Source organism: Microtus ochrogaster (genome assembly GCF_000317375.1).
Source record: "Microtus ochrogaster isolate Prairie Vole_2 chromosome 14 unlocalized genomic scaffold, MicOch1.0 chr14_random_1, whole genome shotgun sequence".
In the NCBI taxonomy this organism is placed as follows: domain Eukaryota; kingdom Metazoa; phylum Chordata; class Mammalia; order Rodentia; family Cricetidae; genus Microtus; species Microtus ochrogaster.
In genome coordinates, this window is record NW_004949096.1 from 30,547,455 (window position 1) to 30,557,991 (window position 10,537).

Here is a 10,537-nt window from a genome sequence, read left to right on the forward strand (position 1 = left end):
GGAAGCTGAAGATCAGCCTGCCTCAGCGGATGGGGAGGGGAATGGGCGTGGCTTGTCCCTTAAAGGGACAGGAAAGCACAACAGATAGAAACTAATCTAAGAAAATTATAAAGTCTTATCACAGTCACCATTATTAATAAATGTCAGGTGAGTTGATTTCTTAATATATGCTTAGTTCTTTGCATTTAAACTTTTTTTGAGAAATAAGGAAAATTCATTTTGGGAGTCTAATGATTGAAAACTTTGACTAGGAGGGGCAGAAAGTAGTTTTGAAAAGTGGCATATTCTGGGGAGAACAGGCACCTGGTGAGGCTTCTGTAGAGGGAAGCTCAATATGGCTCCCTCCTCCACCCCCTCCAGTTGTTTCTGCCTTATGTAGGTATGAACAGTAGTGCTGTGGAATGAAGTATGCTTAGTTACTTCAGAGACATTGATTTTGGCAAGTTAACATTTCAATGGGACCTATAAGTAAAACCCATGGTAGCAGAGAATTTACTGTAGGAGCTGTTCTTAAACTGTGCTTTCCATTCCATTTTTGTTTAATGGCTTCTCCCCTCCAATTCTAAGTTGACAGAATGCTTAAAAGCTCCAGTTATGATAGCCCCTGTTCCAGAACCATAGTGTTGTTTGCACACAGGTTGCATATGTGTTGAGAACTGGACAGCATATATAATTTATTCAAGTACTTCTGTCTTCTAACAGCTACTTATATGGATGTATATGTGAAAATGTAGTTTGGATATTACTTGGCTTTCCTTTAATATTTAAAGCATATTTGTGCATATTGATTAAAATAATAATGTTTTATTTGTAAGACTATAGCTAATATCTTAAATATGTTGGGAAAAAATCTTTTCTTAAGCCGCACTGTGGAATTAGCTGTGTGTTGGTTACTTGTTTCACTTCTGTGACAAAATACCTGCAGAAAGCACTTTAAGGAAGAACTTACTGGCTCACAGTTTAAGGTACGACTCATCAAGTTGGGAAAGGCATGTCAGCAGGAGCTTGAGGTAGCTGGGCACAGTGCATCCTCAGGCAAGAAGCAGAGTGCTGAGTGCTCTTGCTCAGCTCCCTGTCTCCTTCTTATTCAGTCTGGGATCCCAACCCCTGAGTGACAGCACCCACATTTAGAGTGGATCTTGCAACTTTAATTAGTCTAATCTAGATAACCCTGGACAGACTTGCCAGAGGCTAGTCTCTTCAGTGATCCTAGATCCTATCAAGTTGACAATATTAAGCATCACAGCCTGAAAACAATTATCTCAACAAGGACAGAGGATAACATTAAACAAGAGATTTAAAGAACTGGTCCTGGTGGCTAACACCTATACCTCTAGGCACTTCAAAGACTGAGACAGGAGGATCATAAATTTGAAGCTAACCAGGGTTAGTGAGTTCAAGGCAAGTCAGGACTGCATAATGAAACCTTGTCTAAAAAGGGGATCAGGGAATCTGAGGATACATATAAGTTGATAGAGTGTTTGCCTATTGTACATGAAGCCCTCGATTTGATTCCCAGCACCACATAAACCAGAGGAGATGTGTACACCTGTAAAGTCAGCTTTTAGAAGGAAGAAGGGTATGAGTTCAAGGTTATCCTTGGTATGTGTTGAGTTTGGGATACAGGCAATTCTTTCAAAAAAAAAAAAAGAAAGAAAGAAGGAAGGAAGGAAAAAAAATAACAAGGCTGGTAGGTAAGATGGCTCAGTGAGTACGAGTGCTTACTAACAAACATGATGATCCGAGTTTGATCCCCAGGACACATACAGTGAATAAAAGAGATAACTGACTTTTGCAAACTGTCCTCTGATCTTGACATGCGTGTGCCAGATCATACATGTACTCATGCACATGTGTGCAAACATGCATGCACACATACACTAAATGTTAAATATATATATATAACAAAATAGGACCGGACATAGTGGTATATGCCTTTAATCCCAGCACTTGGGAGGCCGAGGCAGGAAGATCTCTGTAAGTTCAAGGACAGCCAGAGCTACACAGAGAAACTCTGCTCAAAAAAGCCAATAATAACAACAACAACAAAGTAAAGTGTCTTAATTTGTCACTCAGATTCATATAACATTGATTCTATAGAATTTTTCTCTAGTACTCATTTGTATTGATGTATAGGTAGATTAATCTGTAGTTAAAGAATGTCTCTAAATAATGCTTGGAAATTACTCTCTATAACTTATCTTAGAAGGATCCCTGCTGAGCCATAAATTATTTTCTGTGTATCATTAATGTTTATGAAGAACTGAAATCACTGTACTCACCTTTTTTTTTTTTTTTTGGTGTTTTGAGACAGGGTTTCTCTGTGGTTTTGGAGCCTGTCCTGGAACTAGCTCTTGTAGACCAGGCTGGTCTTGAACTCACAGAGATCCGCCTGCCTCTGCCTCCCGAGTGCTGGGATTAAAGGCGTGCGCCACCACCGCCCGGCTGTACTCACTTTTTCAAAGAAAAAAATGTATGTGTTTTGCCTACATGCATGTATATGCATCATATACATGCAGTGCCCCTGGAGGCCAGAAGACAGTGTTGGGCCTCTTAGAACTGGAGTTACAGGCAGTTGTGGGGCACTGTTTTGGTGCTGGGAGCTGAACCTGGGTCCTTTGCAAGAGTAGCAAGTGCTCTAAACCACTCATTGTCTCTCCAGTCCCCCAGGCACTGGTTTTAGTTCACTTGACGTTATTTGTTATATGCCCATTGTGGGGTGATGGAAACAGGGTCTTGCTATAGAGCCCAAGATGACCTAGAACTTGTAGTTCTCTCCAGACTCAGCTTCCTGGGTGGTACAGGTGTATACCACTACACCAGCTCTCTTACATACCTTTGATCTTACTTTTTATTTTATGTGTATGGGTGTTTCATCTGTGTCTATGTCTATGTACCACTTATGTATCTGGTGCCTGTGGAGGCCAGAAGAGGGTATCAGATCCATGGAACACATGTTACAGGCAGTTGTAAGCCACCATCTGGGTGCTGGGACTTCAACCCAATTTCTCTGGAAGAGCATCCATCTTAACTGCTGAGATATCTCTCCAACCCCTTAACCAATAATTTTGGTTTTGTTATTAAAAGAGACACAAATATTTTCTTTGCATATGTGCATCTGTGTGTATGAATGTGGGTCCATATGCCACAGTGCTTAAGTGGTCAGAGGACACTTCGGGTTTGTGCCTCACTTTCCCCTCTGGCTCATACCTTTCACCTTGTTTGGAATAGTTACTGGCATGTTGTTTTCAACTTTATATGCCAGACTAGCTGGCTTTTGAACTTCTGGGACCTTACCTGTCTCAGCCTCCCATCTACCTACAGGATCACCATTGCTTGGGTTACGTGTCTGGCTTTTACAGGAATCCTGGGGTTTTGAGCTCAGGTCTTCACACTTGAGCATGTGTTTACCTTCTGAGGTATCTGCCTAGTCTACATATACGTTTTTAATATCTAAATTCCATTGTGCCTTTTACTCTTATTATTTAGATTATTTCATATTTTCTTATTTTAGTTGTCATGATTATGAGTTTGCTTTCCCTTAGATTATTGATTCTTCCTACTTTGAGTGTTTCTTCAAGTGTAATTCAAAGAGTGCAATTACTGAGTCAAGTACTTACTTGATCAGCTTTGTAGCTGTTAGGTCATCACATTCTTCTTTAGAGCAGTTTTCAGTGTCACTGATCTGTTGTCCTGTGCTCTGTCCACACCCACTTATCTTCTAGGGTATTTAGAATATAATGTTTCCAAGACAAGATCTCCTGAGTAAATTGGGAGCATTGGGACCTTGGGGGAGGGTTGAAGGGGAGGGGGGAGAGGAAGGGAGGGGAGCAGAGAAAAATGTAGAGCTCAATAAATATCAATTTAAAAAAAGAATATAATGTTTCCTTCATGGTGTTTTGGTTGGGTTTGGAAGTATAGCTCAGTAGTAGCACACTTCTCTAGCTTGTATAAGACCCTTGGTTTAGTCTCTAACCCCACTTTCTGATGGTGTCTCTGTGTAACAGACTTAACTGTCCTGGAGCTAGCTCTTGTAGACCAGGCCTCGAACTCACAGAGATCTGCCTGCCTCTGCCTCCCTAGTGCTGGGATTAAAGGTGTACTTGTGTTGATTTTTTTAAGCCACTTACTCTGAACATTTTATAGTTTATTTCTGTATACTTACTTCAGATCTTTTAAAATAACTCAGATATTACCCTTTAATAAATGACTTTTGAATCTTTATCCTACTCTGGTGCCTTTCCTGGTAGAAGGCCTTATTATGTATTTTCTTTAATTAATTAATTGATTGACTTTTTGATTTATGTGTACTTTGGGAGTAAAGTGTGTGCAGATGTATGTGCAGGTGCCTTCAGAGGCCAGAAGAGAGTTCTGGGTGTCCTGGAACCAGAGTTACACACAGTTGTGAGCCTCCATGTGGGTGCTGGGAATTGAAACCTCATCCTCTGGAAGAGCAGTCAGAAGTGTCCTGAGCCCATTAAATTGTCATTCCCTATTCTCTCCTAAGAGCCCCTGGCAACCACTAATCTGGTATTGTAGATATCTCAATAAATATAATCATGAAATGTGTGGCCTTAAACCAAGTATGGTAGTACACTCCTGTGAGCCCAGTGTCTGAGCTGTCTGAGGTTCAAGGTCAAAGCAAATGAGAAGGTGCCCTTTAATGCCTGGCTTAACATGTTTGGAGTCTTTGAGTGGTGTAGCATGCAACGCTGTTTTATTCCTTTATAAGCTAGATAGCAATCAGTTTATGGATGCATTTTGTTTATTCACCTATTTGTGGACACTTGATTTATTTCTACTTTTTGACTATTTTGAGGATTACTGCCATGAAGCTTCATGCACAGGCTTGCTAAACACCTGTTTTCTGCTTTGGGGTATGTACCTAGACGGGGATTGCTGAGTCACACAGTAATCTATGTTTAGCTTTTTGAGGAACTGCCAGGCTATTTTCCATAACAGCTGCACCATTTTATTAATACATTTTCCCCTGTAATATGGAAGAGTTCCAGGGCAGGGGATATGGCTCAGTTGGTAGAGTGCTTGCCTAGCATTCACTAGCCTGGCATACAGAAAGCCCTGTCCTGTCTCTGATTCTTTGTCAGCACCACATAAAGCCAGGAGGCACACTTGTAATCTCAGCTTCCATAGTGAGTTCAAGATCAGCCTGAACTACATTGAGACACTGTTTCAAAAAAAAAAAAAAAAGTTACAGTTTCCCTAACCCCTAGCAACACTTAGTCTTTTTCCTCTCCTTGTCTGTCTGTCTGTGTGTGTGTGTGTCTCTCTCTCTCTGCTGTCACCCCAGTAGATGTGGTGGGTTCTAACTCTTTCTCTTATTTGTTTTCAGGGCTGTGGTCCCACTCTTGGCTTTGCACTGGCATCCTAGGCTTCAGTTCTTTTGCTTTTGATTTATGTCCCTTGAGACTGAGCTCCTTTTGATGTTCCATTTGTGTGTCCTCTTTGGAGAAATGTCCATTCAAGTCCTCTGCCCAGTTTTAAGATTGAAAATTTTTTTGTTGTTATAAGAATTTTTTTAGGCCGGGCGGTAGTGGCGCACGCCTTTAATCCCAGCACTCGGGAGGCAGAGGCAGGCGGATCTCTGTGAGTTCTAGGCCAGCCTGGTCTACAAAGGGAGTTCCAGTACAGGCTCCAAAGCTACAGAGAAACCCTGTCTTGAAAAACCAAAAAAAAAAAAAAAAAGAAAGAAATCCTCAAACTAAAGCCTATCTTATCCCAGTTTATATTCCTCTGTAGTGCGGGATTAAAGGTGTGAGCCACCACTACCTGGATTTGTTTCTTCATTGATCTTGTGTAGCCCAGTAGGGTCTTGAACTGACAGAGCTCCATCTGCCTCTGTCTCCCAAATCCTGGGATTAAAAGTGTGTGACACCACTGCATGGCCTCTGGTGGCTTAGTTTTACCTTCTGGTCTTCAGGCAAGCTTTATTTATAAAACATAAATAAAAATATCACTATAGTTGATATTATATATTTACCTCTTTTCTTGTTATTTCAAACTAGGTTTGTTTTCGTTGTGTTTTGTTTTTGCATGTGCTTGTATATATACATGTGTGTTCATGAGGATATTGACACATGTATGTGCATGCATGTGGAGACCTGAAATTAGCATGAGGTGTCTTCCTATATCGCTGTCTACTTTTTGCTGAGGCTGAATCAATCACATCAAGTGTAACTGGCTAGCTTGCCTCGGGGATCTTGTCTCTGCTTCCTGTGTGCTAGAATTACAGGTTCTCACCTGTAATTGTCAGATAGGTGCTGGGAACCTCAGCTCTGGGTTCCACTCTTATGCAGCAAGCACTTTATCCATTGAGCCATCTCTCTAAACCCTTGTTGTGTCTTCAACTATTATTGTTAAGTAGATAATTTACCTTTCACAGACACCCCCCTCTCCCTACATTGTGAGTGCATGGCACTACTCATTTTGTAGCTTTCTGCTACTATTTGCTCATGCATTCAATACATTTTTTTACAAGGATTTGCAAAAATACTTATTGACTGTGTGGGAAAAGATTTTAGAGAATTATCTTCACGATTCTTAACTCAGATTACTCACACCAGCATTTCTGATAATGTTTAAAATGTTAAATCTAATGTCTTTCTTTTAAGTGTAAAACTGGCCTTTGTGGTTAAGTTCCCCTTTATTTAAAGAGTCCAATTTTTAAGAATTCTGTCTTAAGATCTGTAGATCTATGACTTTTACTGCCATTTTTATTTATACTCAGAGAATGTCATCAGTATTATTTTCATTCAGGTTTGTTTGCCAGGGGGTGAACATCATTGAGTCATGACTAAAGTTTATTTTAAAGTGTAGTTTTACCTTGTAATTTTCTTCCTTTTGTATTTTATATTAGTTACTTTCATTGCCGTAACCACACCATCTTGCAAGAAGCAACTTAAGGAGGGAAATGTTTGTTTTGACTCACAGTTCATGGTGACAGAGTCCATTATGGTAGGGAAGGCATGGCCACAGTCAGAAAAGGTAGAAAGGATGAATGGTACTAGCATTCTTTCTCTAGCATGCTTTCTCTTTTTCATTCAGAGACCCTAGCCCATAGGATGGATCTGTCCACATTCAGGGTGGTCCTTCCTCTTCAGTTAATCCTTTTCTAGAAATGTCCTAGACACATCTAGAAGTATATTTCATTAGGACTCTGAATCTAGTGAAGTTGACAGTGAAGATTAGCCCCATAGCCTTATCATTTTCTCATTTGTTTTTGTCTTTGTCAAATTTTTCTCCCTCTTTTTTTAGCTTTTTTAAAAGTTTTTTTGTTGTTGGTTTGTTGTTGTTGTTGTTGTTGTTGTTGTTTTGGTTTTGGTTTTTTGGAGGATTTTGTTTTTTTTGGTTTTGGTTTTGCTTTTTGTTTTTTGAGACAGGGTCTCTCCATGTAACTGTCTGGCCTGGAACTTGCTGTGTAGACCAGGCTAGCTTCTAACAGAGATCTGCCTGCCTCTGCCTCCTGAGTTGTAGAATTAAAGGCGTGTGCACTCATAACCAGATACCCTTGTTAAGTTTTTATATCCTTGTCAACAATCTTCAATAACGGGATTATTAGAGCTACACTCTCTATCCTGCCAGAGAGTTGGTGAGTGGCAATGAGCAACACCGGTCAGATTGCTATGAAGATTGCAGTTCCTGACTTAAACCTCTTTTTACATGTACATTAAAACTTGAAAGTGCTGCTTTGGGAACATGTTGTCTGCTCAGGAGCGGGGGACGGGGGGAGTCCAGTGCGTGCACGTGCTAGGCAAGTGCTCTATTACCTAGTTGCAGCTCCAAACCCAAGACTGTTACTTGGAAGTAGAATACTCTTTAATATGTCTTTGTGCTGTTTTTAGCTAGCACCTACTTGTACTTTGAAACTGTTGTGCTGTCACATATTTGGTACAGTCGTAACTTTGTCTGTGCTATCTTGTCTAAGTCAGTTTCTCTTCTTGAGCTTCTTCAGAGCATGCTTTCATTAGTATATGCAGCATGTCACTTTGTCCTGTGATGACTGCTTACTTTTCTCTGCTAAGATGATAACATCAGTAGGTGAGAGTGTATTACTTTTTGTTCTCCCAGTCTAGCAAGCATTTGTTAAACACTGATAAAGTTGTTCTATCAGTATTTGAATTTTGTATTCCTTTAGATAAGCAATGAATTTATTTATTTAATATATAATGATACTTAATGTACAATTAATGTTTTCATTTTATATATTTTGGTGTAAGATTATTAGCCCTAAACAGGGTTTTTCTGTGTAGCCCTAGCTGTCCTGGAACTAGCTCTGTAGACCAGGCTGGCCTTGAAGTCACACAGATCCACCTGCCTCTGCCTCCCAAGTGCTGGGATCAAAGGCATGTACCACTACCACCCGGCTAGCCCTAAACTTTTTGTATTTTCTCTTATTGAAAAATTATAAGGCAGTATACATCTTTAATCCTGGAACTCCAGAGTCATAGACAGGTGGATCTCTGTGAGTTCCAGGCCAGTTTGATTTACATAATGAGCTCTAGACCACACACTGAGACCGTTTCTCAAAATAAATAAGTGAATAAACCATATATGTGTATATATATTTGTTTCAGTTTTTATTTTTAATCAGTAGGGTGGAGGGGCTCACTGGTGGGCCAGTCTAACTGAAATGAAGAATTCCAGATTCAACTACTCTTTTTATCTTTAGGAAAACAGTGGCGGGGAGGGTGCTAGAGAAAAGGCTCTGAAGTTAAGAGCACCTAGTACTTTTGCAGAGGACCTGAGTTTGATTCCCAGCACCAGCTCCAAAGGATCTAACATCTTCTGACCTCCACAGGCGTTGCTGGTGCACACATATGTGCACGTGCACACATACATATTTTTAAAAATAATTAAAAACGAGAGAATATTTTACTAATTTATTCTGATTTTGTTCTTCGTCTGGAAGCACTAGAATATTATTTATGATTTTAATTGTTTTGTTTTTCAAGACAGGGTTTCACTGAGTGGAACTCACTCTATAGACCAGGCTGGCCTTGAACTCACAAAGATCTGCCCACCTCTGCCTCCCAAGTGCTGAGATTAAAGGTGTACACTGTCATGCCCAGATTTGATTTTAATTATTAATTTTTCTTTGTTTAACTATATTCCAAATAGGTGGAAGAATATTTGGAATTGAAAGTAAGGTTAAGTCTTCTTGTTTATTAGATACATAAGTACACACTTTATAGGAATGCTTAGATTTCTATTAAATTTGGCAGTTTGATCTTTTATTGGGCTATAACTATATGTTCACAATGTTTTGTTGAAAAATCTTTTGCAGAAATAGAAAACTTAACTGGGCAGTGGTGGTGCACGCCATTGATCCCAGCACTGGGGAGGCTGAGGCAGGCAGATCTCTGTGAGTTCAAGGCCAGCCTGTTCTACAAGAGCTAGTTCCAGGACAGGTTCCAAAGCTACAGAGAAACCCTGTCACAAAAAAAAAGAAAGAAAGAAAGAAAGAAAGAAAGAAAGAAAGAAAGAAAGAAAGGAAGGAAGGAAGGAAGAAAGGAAGAAAGGAAGAAAGGAAGAAAGGAAGGAAATAGAAAACTTTATGATCTATGGCTATATTCTGCTAACATGGGAATTGTGTGTAGATCTATGTGATTTTTTTAATTAGAAGTGATTGGAAATATTGATTACATTTATATTGTATGTGTGTTCATACACCTGCTACAGTGTATACATGTCAGCCAAAGGACAACTTGCCTTTTCTCCTCCCACTGTCTCCCTTTTTGGTTGTTGTTGGTTTCTTTTTGTTTTATTTTGTTTTGTTTTTGTTTTTCTTCAAGACAGGGTTTCACTGTGTAGTCTTGACTGTCCTAGAACTCACTCTGTAGACCAAGCTGGCCTTATCCACCTGCCTCTGTCTTCTGAGTGCTGGAATTAAAGGCATGCACCACCACTGCCCAGCTCACTGGGTGCCTTTTAAGAATGGAATTCAGGTCCTCAGGCTTGATTGCAGGTTCCTTTACGTCCTTAGTAAATTAACCTCATTCCTATTTGGAGATTATAATGATCTTCTTATTTTTTAAATGTGTGTGTATGCACGCGTGTGCACCATGGTGAGAGTATGGAGGCAGAAGATAACTTGTAGGAGTTGTTCTTCTCCTTTCATCTTTGCCTTGGGCTCCAGGATTTTACTCAGGTCGTCAGACTTTTGTAGCAAGTACCTTTACCATCAGAGTCATCTTTCCTGACCTTTAATATTAATTTTCATTCAGGTAAATTTAATGCTAAAGTAGTTTTGTGAAGTTTTTATTGCTTTCTTTGTTGCAATCAAGCCTGAGGAACTGAGCACATAGCTTGATGTAGTGTAGACAAGTGATCTATCACTAATCTTTACTCCCAGCCCTCGTCTGTTTGTGGATTAGATTTTTGTGTACCTGGAGTGTTTACTTGTACATTTTGGAATGTGTGTTCTTATATATCAGGGAGAGAAATCAGGCATGGCAGAAGGCCCATTACCTGCTGAGCCATCTCACTGGCCCCATTTCTGCTTTTATTTTTTTATTTTTTT

The 10,537-nt window shown here is 39.8% G+C and overlaps 1 protein-coding gene across 2 annotated transcripts in view; it reads left to right on the forward strand.

The window, feature by feature from the left end:
- Nucleotides 1–10,537, forward strand: part of Casc4 (cancer susceptibility 4) — an 80,525-nt gene that overhangs the window by 57,695 nt on the left and 12,293 nt on the right. The window lies entirely within an intron of this gene.